Source organism: Bidens hawaiensis, unplaced genomic scaffold (genome assembly GCF_021521415.1).
Source record: "Bidens hawaiensis isolate Kalapana, Puna unplaced genomic scaffold, B.hawaiensis_p1.1 tig00032086_1, whole genome shotgun sequence".
Taxonomy (NCBI): Eukaryota; Viridiplantae; Streptophyta; class Magnoliopsida; order Asterales; family Asteraceae; genus Bidens; species Bidens hawaiensis.
This window is the reverse complement of record NW_027495439.1, coordinates 115034-131771: the sequence shown is the minus strand read 5'-3', so window position 1 is coordinate 131771 and position 16738 is coordinate 115034. Positions and strand designations below refer to the sequence as shown.

At 34.6% G+C, this 16738-nt stretch overlaps 2 pseudogenes across 1 annotated transcript in view; both read left to right on the top strand.

The window, feature by feature from the left end:
- LOC143582965 (E3 ubiquitin-protein ligase UPL3-like) overlaps positions 1–15766 on the top strand; it is a 57593-nt pseudogene extending 41827 nt beyond the window's left edge. Inside the window, exons 16-19 of the transcript XR_013144072.1 lie at positions 15182–15198; positions 15306–15425; positions 15504–15614; positions 15710–15766. The product of XR_013144072.1 is annotated as an E3 ubiquitin-protein ligase UPL3-like (transcript). The remainder of the gene's footprint in view (positions 1–15181; positions 15199–15305; positions 15426–15503; positions 15615–15709) is intronic.
- Positions 11847–14572, top strand: LOC143582968 (putative late blight resistance protein homolog R1A-10; annotated as a pseudogene).
- Positions 15767–16738: the final 972 nt, after the last annotated feature.

Below are 16738 nucleotides of genomic sequence, written 5' to 3'. Positions count from 1 at the left end.
GATGTTGAAAAAGAAAAATGCTGAAGTGGAATTCCAGTTGGAGCAGGCTCTTCAAAGGATTCAATCCCTGGTCTTTGAGGTTGAGAAGACCTCAGCTGTACCAAAACAAGGGAATAATCCACCTGCTGCCATTAATGTTGATGTTGATGTTCTTAAAATAATTGTTGATGAGTATGGAAGTAGTGGTGAAGATGACGATGATGAGGAGAATGAGGAGGATGGATATGATGCAGATGACTCTGATGGTGTTGTGCAAGACTATGATTTGAATGATGACTTAGTGGTAGATGATACTGAAGAGAATAAGAGGGTGGTTAATGAGGAAATTGTTGATGAGGAGATGGTTGATGATGAAAATGTTAAGGAGATTGCGAATGATGAAGAGGATCTAAATATCCTATATGGTGAATTTGACAATGTTGAATCTTTATTGGTGATGGAGAAAGAGAAAGAGGTTGTGAAAGAAAAAACGGTGGATGAGGAAATCAATGACTTATTTGATGAGATTGATAAATTTCCTAAAATTCATAACATGAAATTCATGCTAAGTCTAGACATGCTATTAACGTGCATGATCTGTCATAATAATGTTGAGAATGAATTATTATCAATCAAAGTTTCTGCTCGGTAAGTGGTGGGAAGAGACATGTGAGATTTAGGTAGGGTCAGATATTTGTGGTGAGTTTGAAGGTGAGAAGGGAAATGGATCAGGGATTTTAGTTTGTTGTGTTTCATGGGTTGGGCTTTCAGTTGTTTGTGAATGGGTTGGGAATTAGTATGGTGTATTGGGCTGGTTTATAAGATGGGCTAGTATATTTTCAGGAATGCATGGTTCATGTTCAGGCTGGTTTGGATGTTGGTTTAAGATTTGGGTTTGTGTTGGTGATTGGGTTTGGTTTAAGGTTTGGGTTTGTGTTGAGGTTTGGGTTTGGGAATGGGTTGGTGACTGAGTTTAGTTTAAGATTTGGGTTTGTGGTGATGTTGGTGGGGATGTAATATAAGTGTCATCATCATTATCACTCTCCTCCTCCTCAGAAGTCACTCTTGGTGATTCTGGTACCTCCATAATCTCCATGTTGTTATCAACCAACCATGGCAAAATATCTAATTCAAAATTTGGATCAAAGTTACCTATGGCTGCCAATCTTTCTATCCTTCTGTATACATTTGGATCTTGTAAGGCATGTGTTGTTCCCAAGGTTGGTAAATCGGAGCTCACAATGTTGAAAATAATATGCAAGAATCTGGCACAGACCAAAAATCTATCATCTCTTTCTTTCCTCAAGTTTGACACCAATCCGTCAAAAATTAGTCTTAAAAAGTTTAACGGTTGGTTGTATATGATTGATACTGTGGCATTAGAAATGTCCCTGCTCATGAGGACCATGTTCCCCTCCTTGGTGTGAAGCCTTGTATGATATGATGTATCAAGAATCGGTAGAGGTTGGGAAACATCCCCTTCTTAAACTGTCTCTCACGAACATCTCCCTGGTAACCCATTGTTTCTTGAAAAATTCTCAACAAGCGGTTGGTAGAAAAATGTATGGGAGCTTATACATCATCATGCAGCTGAAGACTTGTTCGAATTAGATGTTCAGTAATAATAATTTCATTTCCTGCCACAATATCCTCTATCCGCCTACCATGCTCATCATCTTCTAGCTCAGCGGAGTTCCAGAAATCCAGTTGGTGATTTTTGTATATAACGGGGCTTTCAGTAAGTGAAAATCGAAGATTAGACCGCTGCATCCATCTAATTATCAGCTCAATAGGTCCATTGTTATCAGTGACCTGGAGAAGAGCACACATGTTGTGATTTTTCTCGAACAGATACGTCAAATCTGTACACACATAGACAAGATCACATTCAAAGAAACGATTAGTCATTGAAGTTCACAACTTTATCATGTAATAGGTCATATATTGAAGAAGAAATGAAAGTTATTCTTTAAGAACCTGTTCTTCGACAAGTTTACAACCTAAACAGAAAACAGAGATGTTAGTGATATGAAATTAAAGCCCTAAATCCGTACAATGAGTGTCGGAAAACGTTCTATTGAAGCTTACCGAGTCGGATTTAGTTGCCTGGCAAATTTAGGTTAGGATTCTGAATAAACGATTGGTATTCTGGGTAGCGATCAATTCGGAAATAATGCAATTAGGAATGAGGTAAAAAGGTGAAATGAAAATTTTTTCTATGTCCCCCTTTTACACCTTTGCAAATTTGAAAGCGGGTTTTAGATAAATTTTGTCATTTTGCGCATGAATACTGCCAAAAACTCAAGTTTAAACTTACCAGTATAAAGCTTGCTCGATTGAGTACATTTACATATGCTTTCTTGAAACCACAGTGTGCTTAGGTATTTTAAAGTGAACAAAAATAAACTAAGTGCATAAAATGAAGGAAGCTTACTCGAATATACAAGATTGCTCGAGAACTAAATGACAAGTTAAATAATCAAGTATAAATAATCAAATAGGCAACCTTACTCGGAATCAATAAAGAATCCAAAAATGATAACTTAGAAATATTTCTAATTTGTCAACTTTACTCGAATACCTTACACTTACTAACCTTACTCGATTAGACTTAGAAAATTTAAGAAATAACAATTTTCAGTTATATTCACTCAAGAATACTCAAAAGCTGAGTTTACTCGACAATGCTTCAAAAGTCCAAAGTATGCTTGAGAAGACATGTTATCCTTTGATATACAAGTGTGCTCATAGCATAAAGTGTACTCGTGGAGTAAAGTTTACTTGTGATTTTCTGAAATAAATATGTATTCTCGATAAACAAAGTTTACTCAAAAACACTTGTGATTTCATAAAATAAACTTTAATTTAATGAAGTATGTTAGACTAACATCCATATCAACTAAAACAACCAAGTTTACTCGAAACAAGTATTTAAAGCATATTTATACAAGTGTCATATAGTCATCAAGTGTGCTTGATAAAGATAACTTTCTAAACAGCCAAGTTTACTCGAAAGCAAATAATTATCAAAGTGTACTCGATAATACATGAATAATTCTCTTAAGGACAAATACAGATCAAGTATGCTCGAATGAGTTAAACTTAAAATAAAAACACCTAAGTTTACTCGAAAGTTTGAAAAAATCAAAGTATACTTGAAAATACAAATGCAGACATATTCAAGGATAAAATGCAACTCTTTTTGACTTAAACTTTTCATAAAGCAGTTTTCTCATTGAGTCTCAGAGTTTAAGAGCAACTGGTGCGTTATGAGATCAAATTTTAGTTATTTCCTTCTAAATCTTTTTCTTTTTTCTGAAAAGATCTCAACATGGAATCATATTGATTAAGTCAATTTTCAATACTTCATTCTCAGCATTATTATGACAGATCAGGTAGGTTAATAGCAGGTCTAGACTTAGCATGAATTTCATTACATATTGGTGATATAATGCTGACGTGGATGTTCTTAAAACAATTGTTGATGAGTATGGAAGTAGTGGTGAAGATGATGATGAGGAGAAGAATGAGGAGAATGGATATGATGCAGATGAGTCTGATGGTGTTGTGAAAGACTATGATGTGAATGATGACTTAGTGGTAGATGATATTGAAGAGAATAAGAAGGTGGTAGATGAGGAAATTGTTGATGAGGAGACGGTTGATGATGAAAATGTTAAGGAGATTGTGAATGATGAAGAGGATCTGAATATCCTATATGGTGAATTTGACAATGTTGAATCTTTATTGGTGATGGAGAAGGAAGTTGTGAAAGAGAAAACGGTGGATGAGGAACTCAATGACTTATTTGATGAGATTGTTAAATTTCCTGATGAACCTGAGCCTGAACAAGTCATTCCTACTACCACTGTTGATAAACCTGAAAAGAAAGATGATGATAGGCAGCTGGTTACTGATGAATATGATGCAAAAACTGTAGCTCAAACATTGGCTAAGATATGGGATCAGCAGATCATTGATGATATAAGGAAGAATCAAGAAAGTTGGGATGGTGATTACTTGAATAAGTATGCCAAGAAATATGTGAGGAAGAGGAAAAGGCAAGAGAAAGATGAAAGTTCTGATGAACCTATGCAAAGGAAGAATAAGAGTCCAATCAATGTTGTACCTCTTCAAACTGTTAAGCCAGTTGATACTGAAAATAAGCCCAAAGTGGATGAACCATAAATTGATGCACTAATTGATTTGTCTGAAGCTGATGATGATGATATAGATGATTCCTCATATGTGGATATGACTGATGTTCATAGGGAAAATATTTAAATTATGTTGGATGAAGCTAAGAAGGAAGATCTAAAGATTATAAGCCTGATGAATCATGGATACAAATTTGAGACCCTGGCTCCAATGACTGATGAGGAGTTGCAGGTATTACTTAATGAGGAAGTGAAGGATTTGAAAAAGAAAAGGGAAAATAGAAACATGGACACTCAAAGGTTCCTTGCATACTTGAGAATTCATGGTTTCTCAGAAAAACAACTGAGTCACATGAAATTTGAGGAACTGGAAAGTGTCTACAAGTCAACTAAGGAAAGAATGGAGAAAGAGGAGTGGGATAAACTGAAAAAGAAAGCAGCTAATCGACAAGATAAAATTGAAAAACTCTATCACAAATATGGTGGCAAATGCAGATACTTGATTGATCATGGTGTTGCAATAGATGATGTGGAGACAAGAAGCAGGTTGAAGAACAGTTAAATAAGATCTCAAGGAGAATTCATTCTGAAACAAACAAGCAAGAATAAACCAAGGTTGATTACATTGGTTGAAAAAGAAAAGAATTATTGGGAGGATGGGTAGATAAAATTGTTTGATGACTAATGACAACAAGGGGAGAGGGGGAGAAAATAAAAAACATGAGCAACAAAGAAAAACTTTCCCTATATGAGTCCGAGAAGGAAAAATACAATAAAGAAAAAGAAAAATCAAAGTCCACTCAGACTCCTCCCCTGGTGATTGTGAAGGAAGAGCCGGTTGAGGCTAGTTTGAAGAAAAAATTGATGCCCTTTGAAGATGAGAACAAGATCAAAACCTTAAAGGGTTTGATGATGAGTAAGGGCATGGCTGAAGGTGTGTTTGACAATCTTGTAAAAGGCCAGTTAAAAGAACTATTTTACTCTGAAAAGGAAAAATGGGAGAAACTTGAGGCAGAGGAGAGAAGATTGTTGGAATTTCAGTGTGAACCAAGGGGTGAACCAATTCAAAGTCAAAGATCTGCCCATGTTGATCCAACTGATGATGAAGTGATGGAGATGATTACAACAATGGCAAAAAGAGGTGGAGATTATTTAAAGCTTGTGATGATGACTAAGGAACAAATCATAAGTATGTTTGAACAAATTGGGCATGTGAGAAGACCTGTTCCCAAAACGAAATATACACCAAGGTCATCCATTGTAAGTTTCCCAATTCCAACCACAAGAGCCACACTTCAAAGACAATAAAGGCCACCATCTGAGGTGGACCTACCCAAGAAAATGTATTTTGATGCTAGACCAAAAGTCCTTGAAAGTTATCATGAATAGTGGTGATTTGAGGCATATAGTTTTCAAGGACGACTTTCAGGATTTTAACAAGGAACAATTGGAAGAGATGGCAACTTTGAGATTATATGACTATCAAGATAGACAAAGTTTTGCCAGGCAACAAAGGAATGAGCTTTCCAAACACTTGAAAGATCAATTCAGGAAAGGATTTCCATTGTTGAGTAAGAAGAGGAAGATGAAACTCTCTAATTTTGAAAGGAACAAGAGGCAGAGGAGGATGATGGACATATTGCTTACTGAAGCTTCAAACAAGCAGAAGACCAAATACTCCAATCCTCTTGCCAACTTAAAAGAGTGTTTGAGTATGAGGTGGCAGATGACCAGGCCAAACCACGAAGTCCAGAAGAATGGCGGAATTTCTAAGGTTGTATGTGAACACCAAGATCAATCTTTTATTTTTAGAAATTCTGATGGACTGGCCCTAGGTATCATTCAACATGACACTGATCTAGAATTGAGGATTTGGAGGATATAATCAGATGGAATCTGCCCTCTCAACATCCACACCACAGGGAGATCTTCTTATTCAAGGAGAAATCCGCAACAATCAAACTTGACAGAAGAAGGAATGCAACAAGCTCAAGACATTGAAGACACTTCTATTTGTTTAAGTTTGATTTGTAATGTCCTAGTGACAGAATTATCATTTATAAAATTTTCATTATGGTATGTAATTTCACTTTTTGAGAATTTTATGTGTATTTTGAAAAGTGTATGTAACCAATAGGTGTTTTGGTACATCTGAGGATGTTCTAATCTAGGAGAGATTGATGGGATGAGAAAAGACTAAAGGAAGATTGGAATCTTCTCAGTCTGCTTGGAAAATAGCTAAGTATAAAAACCGAGCACACTTGGACATCCGAGCAAGCTTAAACTTAGTCAAGCAAAGTATTTTGCTCTTCGATCAAAGTTATCTTTCGGAATTCTTCTTAAGTGTTAGTTCGAGAAAACTACACTTCATCAAGCAAGGTTGTTCTTCAAGTCAAGCAAGGTTTCTTTCAGAGCAAACTCTTGACTAAATCAAGCTAAAACCAAGTATTTTGGTGGGTCGAGCAAGGTTTATTCATAATAAGCAGTGGTCCCAGCAAACTTGAAGGAAGTTGATGAAGAAATTACTTGAGGACTTCTAATGAGCAAGGTTCAATCTCGAGCAAGCTATAGTGTCACCAGCACACTTTGATTTGTTCAAATAAGTTAAGTAACAAAAGGTTGAAGGGATCTCTGAAGAACAAGTTTGCTCATAGGATCATATCGAGCAAAGTTTGATATAGTCAAGAAGATTGAAGTCTGCTTGATGAATATTTTCTAAGGAAATTATTCTAAGTAAAGCTTACTCGGAGAGCTGTACCCCAGCAAACTTATGGTTACAAGGTCATTCGATTAAGACAAAAGCTGCAAAGCTTACTCGAAGACCTATTTACACTTAGAAACATTTGTAATACGTTTGAATATGTTTAGTATCAATGATTAGGGTTTCTAGAAGGAATGTCAGGTATCAGGGTAGGCATATAAAAGGAAACTTTAGGGAACGCCTATGACAGAGACGAGACAACGGACACTGAGAGAATATAATGATTTGACTGCTGTCTTTATCTTGTACGGAAAAGCTGCCATAAATACATACATTCCACCTAGGAACCCTAATTGATTTTTTTGTATCATTCATAATACTAAATGAAAATCTTTTGAGTTTCTTCGTGTATGTTACTTTTCTGTCCATTGAGCAATATTAAGAGTATTATTGTCTCCGCCTTTAATATTATTTTGTTTTTCACAAAAAAGTATGTCGTAACTTTCTTGTCGACACGTTTGTGTGGGTTACGATAGTGTGTGAGTGAGCGATTAAGTGGGAGATACGAGACTGACATGCAATACATACTATACACATTTTTTAATTACCTTATAGTGGAAAATATGAAAAATACAAGGGTATCAAAACAGATAGCAAAAAGGGGAAACTGGGTAAAAAAACAGATAGCAAAACAAGGGAAAATTGGGTAAAAAAACAGATAGCAAAACAGGAGAAATTGCGGACTATGATTGCATATGTCTGAATCAATTATATAACACATATGCATAGAATATGAGTGTTGATGGTATACATTAAATGCATATCGTATTGTTATTGCATATGTTTGAATCAATTATATTGTATATATATATCACTTAAATGAAGGCAACGAAGAAGGTCAAAATGGCCATAAATAGTGAAAATGTACGACGCTCTTAGACATGGAATACGGGATCGATGATGTAAACAGTGACGGTACATTATATATAAGTTATGCTTGATATTTAATGCATATGAAACCTACTGTATCTCATACATGTATTGCTTAACTCTTGTATGTATACGAAATGCGTGGTATTATATATATGTAGTGATTAGCTATTGTGTGCATGAGGTGTGTTGTATTATATAAATGCAGTACTTTTTGTTTTTTGTCACATGTATGCATTGCTTAGCTATTACATCATACGAACCATGTTATATTGCCTATTTGCAGTATTAATACAATATGTTGTATTGCATATATGTAGCACTAGTGTATTGCATATATGTATTAGTACTTTCTTAGATAAAATACTAACCTTTTGCTTTAATTTACTACCAGGTTATGAAGATTGGAAATTAAAGAAAGTACCAAAAGAGAGAAAATGCGATGTTGAACAAAAAAGGAGTTAATAAGACTAAAGGATGGCTAAATAAAATATGGTCCAGAATACAATGTATCCGTATCCTTGTCAACTTATGCTGGTGCTTGTTAATATTCAAATCATAACCTCAATTCAAGAGTATTTGTTTGTATTTCATATGCGCAATGTATATTTTACTTATATTTTAAAATTGTATCTTTGTATATGTTTTGTTGGTGCATGTTTTATACTGAAACTGTAACATTAATACAAGCTTATTCATTTGTATTACGTATGTGCAATATGTGTTTTATTTACATTTAAGCGTGAATTTTATGCTTTTAAGCGGTTTAGAGATTGCTGAAACTTATGTCGCTAGAAAATTACAATTGGTATTGTGGGTAGTTTTGACTGCGAGAAATAAAGTACATATGTGCATGCAAGCATGTAATGCATATATCCAATAAAAACATTACATATATGTAATACAAACATATAATGTTGAAATAATGGTGTATATTATGAAGGGCTTGTATATGATGTTTAAAATGCAAGTAAAACAAACAATACACATATAGTACAAACATAGAATACATACATGCAATATACAAATATAATGACCAAATCATTCATAACCCAATGAATCATTCTAGTATAAATACTTAAACAAGAAAAAAAGTAGTCCTGATCGACAAATCAACCATGTCTATTTCTTGTTGAATTCATTAGCTTACTATGTTTTCTCCAACGCATGATTTATTTGTACGCTCATCTTGAAAAGAATTATCCTCCAATTAGTATCTCCAAATCTTCACATATGCTTAGGTTTTCCTTTGTCCAAAACTTTAAGAGCCTCAATGCAAGATCGATATTTATGTATACACACTGAGGTTGTTTGACATTTTTTGAAAATGTATGCGATCCAACATAAATGTAGCAGCCAAATAAATTTGTAGTAGAATCCAAAATCTGATTCAACCAACTACTTTAAACAATAAATATAAACTCTACACAACTTAAGGAGTGGAAACAAACCATAAGAGTTGTAGTGTAACCAATGGAAAATCACATTTTAGTTTAATACAGGGTATCCAATATAAGATCACATCTTATCTGCACTAAAACAAATAAAACAGTTCATTGTTAGTTTTTTACAATGATGTTCGCGGCATGGGCATTTTATCATGAAAAATAGTGCAATTTAAATATTAAATTGTTAACCCAGTGCTCAGGTCCACACCATGACTAATATGTTGACATATAAAAGTCAAGCCAAGAACACCTGATATGATTTGATCATACCCCGAGACCGAAACACGTCCTCGAATGAAATCTTTAATATGCCCTTCATTTTGTGAATAATAAAGAGAATATATGCATACAGATATAATGTCTGACTAACTATTTTTTAAACCAACAGATGTTATTAAAATTTATTACGTATGGCAAACTAACAGAAAGCTAATTTCAAAGTAACACATGACAAACTAATAGCAAACTAATTTCACTATTCCAACAAATGAATAGTAAAACCTTCAAACATTCTAAAACAAATGACAAACTTATAGTCCTTAAGATAACTACTTCTAATGTACGTTGATATCAACAGAAGACAAAGGCAGCTGTAAAGCTCGGGTCAATATAATGGACAGCAAGCAATGCTATCAACACATAGAGGATACAAATATCTAAATGTTAGGATTATTCATAAATCATTTTTTGTATATTACATAATATGTAATAATAACAATATTACATACATGTAGTACTTGGTATTACACATATGCAATACTCAATACTCGGTATTGAACATATGTTATATCGGGTATTGCACATATACAACAATGTGATACTGCATATCGTAATATTTATTTTATTATTACACAGATGTAATACTAACAGTATTACATATATGCAATACTCTGTATTACATATTATTACTCATATGTAATACTCATGTATCTCCTAAAATTGTTCATGACTAATCAATTAAACCATCAAATCAATATATCAAATCAATACATGAAGCAAATAAATTATGGTTTTTCCTTTAGTAATAACTACTTTGACCTAGAATCGCCTAATTTAGGCTGTTTTTTTTACCTAGAATGACCTAATTCAAGCTGTTTATGACATATAATCGCCAAATTCGGCAATTACAGAGTAATTATTGATTGTAGAATGTGTAGATAGAGCAATATAATCAGTTTTACAGGACAACAATGAAAATCAGTAACACACATGATTAAGGAAGATAAAGTTAAAATTCAAAAGTACCTTCAGATGTCATGTCACTGGTTGAAATCAATAATGAAGAGACACGATCTGCGATATATTTGATGATTTAGGGTTCTTTATCATCAAGTTGTAATGATTCACGATTGCAGGTGTTTGGAGAGAGTCCATCGAACACAGGAAAGTCATAGAAGGGAAGGTCGTACATAGGAAGAAGTCGTTAGAAGTGTAAAGATGTATTTGGGGTAATTTTACAAAAATAACCCTATACTTAAGAGTTCTTTAATTCTCTCCCTAACAACGAGTTCTCTCTTGATCATTTCCCTATATATATATATTGATTTATTGAAATAGGAATATAGTTCAAAACATAAAAAAGAATGACATAAGAACTTATTTTCGTTTTAACTCGACCCCTGAATCTTTCTTTCTCTCTCTCTCTCTCTTCAAACCTCGTTTTTATCTGAACATATTTTTGTCATAAATTGTTTTGACATGAATTAAACTGAACGTACCTGTTTTAAATTAACTCGTTCGGACTTTTATCAATTGCGACCCGACCCACATGTTCAAAAGAATGCAAAAAAGAGATAAAAACTGACATGTTCTAAATCGACCCAAACCTAGAAGTTACTATGAGTCTATAAAAGTAGATTATTCTTCAATTTGAACAATTAATTAAGAAAATATATGATACACATACATAGTAAATTTACTATTCTATAACCGTTAGTGTAATTTCAGCTCTTCTCTAGAAAGTTATTTTTTTTTAAAGTTATATGTATTCTTAAAATATTAATCAACTAAAATATCAAAGATTAACCAAAGTAAAACATGAAAATTGTTTCTCGAATAGTCTTTTCCTAATACTACAACCTGGAATAGTAAAACAAAATTAACAAGTTTTTTTTTTGTTCGAAATTTTCAGGGATAAACATGAAAACTGTTTATCCGATACTATAGTCATTTCTTAATCAACCTCAATTAATGGCGTATTCTAGGGTGATAAAAAACACGCGGCAGCAAATGCATCATACAAACTCTGTATATTTTCCTTGCTTTAGAGCATTTACATCACATCCTCTAAATTTATGTGAGGAGAGTATGTAAATTATAGGGTGAGGTTTTGAGTGGTTGTTAGTGTAAATTATAGGGTGGAAAGAAAAATGTAGTGATTTTTTGTAAATTTAAGGAAACATTTGGGGAACATTGTTTGCCCCTATTTATTTTTTAATATTTGTTGGATTGGTTGTGAGTAGAGGAGGGAGAAAACTGTAATGATAAAGATATAAAAAATATTATTTAATTAAACAGGAGAGAGAAATGTAGTGTTTTTTAGTGTAATTATAAGGATAAGGACGGAGAAATGGATGATAATGCTCTTATCCACTCCTCTTTTCCAATCTCTGCTATTCTAATCTAGGCAATATGGCATACGCAGGTATCCAGATGTTCATGGAGAAGTTGAATCAGCTCATTCACAGCACCGACATTCCGTTGATCATCAACCACCCTAAAATTATGTCTGAAAGGCCTCGGTTCCAGATTCTCTATGATGAGCTAGGCTCCATGGTTCAACCCCTTTTCATTGACGAACACCATCAAGACCACCTCGAGAAACTTATAGATCTGAAGAAAAGATTTATAGATGCAGCAGAAGAGGCAGAGTATGTGGTCGATCTCTTCCTATCAGATGTTTGCCTTAGGAATAATGGATACTTGCTCACACCTAGGGGTGACATAATCAGTCGATCCCATTACGCATCATTCAAGTCTGTCCTCGTTCCGTTTCTATCATGTGTTCTCATTACGCATAATGGACATTTCCCTACTACATTTAGGTACTTTAAATCCTCCCTAAATCTTGATGATGTTAGGAGATCATTCAAGGCTCTCAAGGTAGAATTCATGAGTATGAAGTCTCGAATACCTCAAAGAATTTTAAATCAATCTGCCGCTGCTCAAAGTTCCATCTCCAGAAATTCACAAGGCTCAAAGAAATTTATGGGTGAAATCTTCGTCATTGGGGTTGATCGAGATGTTGAGCTTATAAGAGACAAACTTGTCGAAGATATAAAGAAGCTAGATGTTGTCTCTATCGTTGGTATGGGCGGAATAGGCAAGACCATCCTCGCCGCCAAAGTATACAACGATGGTTATGTTAAGCATCATTTCTATGTTCATGTATGGGTCACCGTGTCCCAAACATATGATAAGCGGGACGTGTTAGTTCAGATTCTGGAGTCCATTTGTGCTCAACTAGACCTTGAAAATGCCTGTGACTCTCGACTTCATGAATTGGTTCACAAAAACCTAATGGGTAAGAGATATTTGATTGTGATTGACGATATATGGCACATAGAAACATGGGATAACCTGAAGTTATTTTTCCCCCACGACAACACTGGAAGTCGAATTCTACTCACCAGTCGTCTCACAGAAGTTGCAAAGCATGCAAGTTTAGATGGACTCATTCATCACTTAGGATGTTTGAACAAAGAAAAAAGCTGGGAGCTGTTGTGTCAGAAGGTGTTCTATGGAAATGAATATCCCGAATGGTCGATTAAACCTGGAATGGAAATTGTAGAAAATTGTCAAGGATTACCACTTGCGTTGGTTGTCATTGCAGGAGTGTTGGCAAAAGAAAATTGGAGTGAAAACTTTTGGGTGGAAATTGCTGAGAGGACCGGCTCGTACATTGTTAATGAGGAGAATAGATGCTTGGAAACATTAGGCTTAAGTTACGATCATCTTCCTCTTCATTTGAGAGAGTGCTTTATTTATCTTGGTGGCTTCCCAGAAGACTACAAGTTTCAAGTACAAAGGTTGATCTGGCTATGGGTGGCTGAGGGGTTTATTGAAGAAGATGGAAATAGAAGCTTGGAGGGTATTGCAAAGGGTTATCTGATGGATCTAATTGACAGGAATCTTATAATTGTGGCATACAAGAAGTCTGATGGAGTTGTCAAAGGTTGTAAAGTGCATGATCTTGTAAGGGAACTATGTTTGAAAAAAGCCAAGGAAGAACAATTCATCATTCAAACTAAAAGGCTAAAGTTCTCCTCTAAATTTTCTAATGATATTACACCACCATATAATCAGGTCCGTATGTTCATAAATATACCTACTATCCAGACTTTGCTTATCTGCCCACTCAAGACCTTCGATCACTTTTGTGCTTTAAGAATTTCAGATCATTAAGTGATGACATTTCAAAGTATGTTCGTTCCTTTATGCTACTTAGGGTGTTAGATCTACAAAAGTGTGAACGGAATGATTTTCCCAAAGGCATTGAATTGCTAGTTCACTTAAGGTATCTTGCAGTATGGATATTAACACAAGAATTCCCATCTTCAATATGCACATTATGGAACCTTCAAACCCTCATTTATATTACAGATTGTGAGATGATACATTTACCCCACAACATATCAGATTTAGTAAATCTGAGGCATTTAAGGATCCAGAAGGGAACACTCCTTTTTCGTTATTTCGTTAGCAAACCAATGAATTTGCAAACTATTTCAAATGTGACGTTACATGATAATTTTAAAATGTGTTTTCCCTACATTAAGTCACTTAGAGGTAATACTAACTTGAATATGCATGACTTCAAATCCCTAACCTACCTTGAAAAGCTCAAATTAACTTTCCACGGAAGAGGGGAATCAGCTGTGCATGATATTTCTAAATGTAAGCCAAAGAAACATTACATTCCCAGGAACATTGAAAGCACTTGCGCGCGCTACTTGGATGTGGTCTACCATGGAGTGATATTTCAATCGTTCAGTCGTTACCTAATCTCCAGGTTCTAAAACTACACTTTCAGGCCTTTGAGGGAAGCTGCTGGAACACAGCTGAACATGAGTTTCCACAGTTAAGATTCTTGAGACTTGAGGGGTTGAATATTAATGTGTGGGAAGCCTATAGTACAAGCTTCCCGTGTCTCAGGCAACTAGAAATATTCAGTTGCTTGGGTCTTAATGATACCCCCCCTTGAAATTGGGGACATACCAACACTTGAGCTTATTAAAATCAAGGAGTGCAGGCACTCTGTTGGTGAATCTGTTAGAAGAATTCAAGAAGAGCAACAGGATATGGGAAACTACGACTTAAAGATTGACGTCATCCCATTCGAAGATACTGATTTGTGAAGTTATCGTGCAAGAAGTGGAAGGGTGCCCCTTTTCTTCCTTCAATGCTGAATTACAAGGTCTTGTTTGTAGGAAATTTTAGCTAGAGTCAATACCCTGGTGAAATTTCGATCTGAAACCGGACAATGAAGATGTACTAATTATTTTATTTATTTATTTTTTTGCTTCATAACATGTTATTTATTTTTATGTTTATTCATGTTTAATGTTTAATATTGTTATGTACAGGTATTGACAATTTGGAGGAGTGTATAATCTATTTCTCATGTAGTTGCTGCTATTGTTTAAACCGGTATCATCCGACAAATGGAAGCATTTAAAACCGCTTTTCCCTCGAGTCACTTTACTTTAAAAAGAACAAATTCTGAGAAATTTTTCGTCAGTTACCTTTATTTTGTATGAAGTGATGTATGGTCAACTACAAGGTCTTTGACATTTCAGCTTTAAAAATGTTCTCCCCAGGCTATTTGGATTATATGCTTGGTGGTCACAGAGAATTGTGGGAGGTATTTTGGTTGATTTTTCACGGTTAACTGTCAATGTTTCATTAGAGGATGTATCAAATAATTGTTGTTACACCTGTAGGCTGCAAACTTGTGGAACACGCAGCATTTGCAATAGTCAACGTATGTGAAATCTTGACTCATTTTGGAATCTTTTATGACATGCATGTACGTAATAGAAATCTTAATGCCTTGAAATTTGTTGTTGACAAATGTTTTAGTTACTTGAGATAATGGGAGAATTCAACCCTGTACAACAAAGGGCGTTTTGTCGGTTTGTGACCGGTGCACCTCAGCTTCCACCTGGTGGTTTGGCTGTGTTGAGTCCTAAGTTGACCATTGTCGGAAAGGTATTTATTATATGTTAAAAAGCAAGGTCTTTTTTAGTTATTTATGATATATAAGTGGTATGAACACTTGTTATGCAGCATGCTTCAACTGCAAGTAATGTGGGGCCCAATGCAGAACTTGCTGATGATGAGTTGCCAAGTGTGATGACATGTGCTAATTACTTAAAGCTTCCTCCTTACTCTACCATGGTGAAGTAACCCTTGTGCAAGTTTTGCTCTTTTGGTCCTTTTAGTTTGGATTAACAAACTGAATAACCCTTGATGTTTGTATACATGAGATCAAGCAGAAGCGAATCCTGTATTCCATCACTGAAGGACATGGAACTTTTGATTTGTCATGATCTTTTTTGTTTAAAGCTAACTGAGTTTTGTATATTTGCGCCTCGAAAGCTTATTTTGGAATCTTTGTTTTTGACTTTCTACTGTGCCCTCCCTGATGGTCAACTTTTAAGGTCAGTTTTTCTTTTTTATAGTATCCAGTATGAAAACATATTTTTCACCATCGTATTCAGTATAAAAATAGAGGTTTTGGGTAGGGGTGGTAAAATGGGCGGGCCAAACAGATTGGGTAAACATGTTTTTTTCTTCAACGTATTTAAATAAAGAATACTTTTATTCACACCAATTTTATTTTTTTCATAATGAACACTACAAGCAAAGTTGAGTAGAGATACAATCTTCAAATATCTGAAGTGTCACGTTATGCTTTGATTTTTGATCATTTTTTTATTATTATTTGTTTTCAGTAAACGTGGATGCGGCGATTCAATCATGATTAGGCTTTACTAAAGGACCGAACTGCTCTTTTCTATGGTATTTGTTTTGTAAATAAGTAGCAAAATATGATGTTACTTGATGATCCTTTTGAAATTTATAGATCTAGTCATATCTAGTTACAAGTATGGTTTTATGTGAAATATCTTGTCCTTAGGTATGCTTTTACTTGATCTTTTGAAATTTCTAAATCTGGTTACCTAAGTATGGTTCTGGGTGAAATATCTTGCCATATAACTAGGTTTTGGAAGTCATCAAACACTTTTGTGGATAATTATAATCCTTTCTTAGTGATGCATGCAAGATAAGTGTACTAAATTAACCGGCTAGAGAATGTTATGATATTTTAGTATTAGGGTAGTATTGTCTTTTCAATTATATTGAAGGTCTCTTTGGTCCTTGTAGTAGTTATGTACGGTTAATAGCATGATCCTATGATCATGGGTAGTTTTCTTTTTGAATGTTCTATACTTCTCATTTTCCAGTTATGCAATGAAATGAGTTTTTCCCTTCTCTGAGATTCTTTCTATCTAAATACT